Below are 2,086 nucleotides of genomic sequence, written 5' to 3'. Positions count from 1 at the left end.
ATACGTTATAACGTATTACCATATAACGTTATACCTTATAACGTAATACTACATAACGTTATACGTTAAAACGTAATACTATATAACGTTAAACGTTATAACGTAATAGTATATAACGTTATACGTTATATCGTAATACCACATAACGTTATACGTTAAAACGTATTACCATATAACGTTATACGTTATAACGTAATACTATATAACGTTATATGCGATATCGTAATACTACATTACGTTATACGTTAAAACGTATTACCATATAACGTTATACGTTAAAAAGTAATACTACATAACGTTATACGCTATATCGTAATACCACATAACGTTATACGTTATAACGTATAACCATATAACGTTAACGTTATAACGTAATACAATATAACGTTATATGTGATATCGTAATACTACATAACGTTATACGTTATAACGTATAACCATATAACGTTATACGTTATAACGTAATACAATATAACGTTATATGTGTTATCGTAATACTACATTACGTTATACGTTAAAACGTATAACCATATAACGTTATACGTTATAACATAATACTATATAACGTTATACGTTATATCGTAATACTACAACACGTTATACGTTAAAACGTAATACTATCTAACGTTATATGTTATAACGTAATGCTACATAACGTTATATGTTATATCGTAATACTGCATATCGTTATACGTTATAACGTAATTTCATATAACGTTATACCTTATAACGTAATACTATATAACGTTAAATGTTATAACGTAATAGTATATAACGTTATACGTTATAACGTAATACTACATAATGTTATACGTTTTAACGTAATGCTACATAAAGTTATATGTTATATCGTAATACTACATAACGTTATACGCTATATCGTAATTCCACAGAACTTTATACGTTATAACGTATTACCACATAACGTTATACGTTAAAACGTATTACCATATAACGTTATACGTTATAACGTAATACAATATAACGTTATACGTTTTAACATAATGCTACATAACGTTATACGTTATAACGTAATACTACATAACGTTATACGCTTTATCGTAATACCACATAACGTTATGCGTTAAAAAGAAATACTACATAACGTTATACGCTATATCGTAATACCACATAACGATATACGTTAAAAAGTAATACTACATAACGTTATACGTTATAACGCAATACTATATAACGTTATATGTTATAACGTAATTTCATATAACGTTATACGTTATAACGTAATACTATATAACGTTAAACGTTATAACGTAATAGTATATAACATTATACGTTATAACGTAATGCTACATTACGTTATATGTTATATTGTAATACTACATAACGTTATACGTTATATCGTAATACCACATGACATTATACGTTAAAACGTATTACCATATAACGTTATACGTTATAACGTAATACAACATAACGTTATACGTTTTAACATAATGCTACATAACGTTATACGTTATAACGTAATACTACATAACGTTATACGCTATATCGTAATACCACATAACGTTATACGTTAAAAAGTAATACTACATAACGTCATAAGCTATATCGTAATACCACATAACGATATACGTTTTATCGTAATGCTACATATCGTTATACGTTATAACGTATTACCATATAACGTTATACCTTATAACGTAATACAATATAACGTTATATGTGATATCGTAATACTACATAACGTTATACGTTATAACGTATAACCATATAACGTTATACGTTATAACGTAATACTACATAACGTTATACGCTATATCGTAATACCACATAACGTTATACGTTAAAACGTAATGCTACATAAAGTTATATGTTATATCGTAATACTACATAACGTTATACGCTATATCGTAATTCCACAGAACCTTATACGTTATAACGTATTACCATATAACGTTATACCTTAAAACGTAATACTACATAACGTTATACGTTAAAACGTAATACTATATAACGTTAAACGTTATAACGTAATAGTATATAACGTTATACGTTATATCGTAATACCACATAACGTTATACGTTAAAACGTATTACCATATAACGTTATACGTTATAACGTAAT

This window comes from Bombus pyrosoma, unplaced genomic scaffold (assembly GCF_014825855.1).
Source record: "Bombus pyrosoma isolate SC7728 unplaced genomic scaffold, ASM1482585v1 HiC_scaffold_4725, whole genome shotgun sequence".
Classification (NCBI taxonomy): Eukaryota; Metazoa; Arthropoda; class Insecta; order Hymenoptera; family Apidae; genus Bombus; species Bombus pyrosoma.
Note: the sequence above shows the minus strand (reverse complement) of the source record.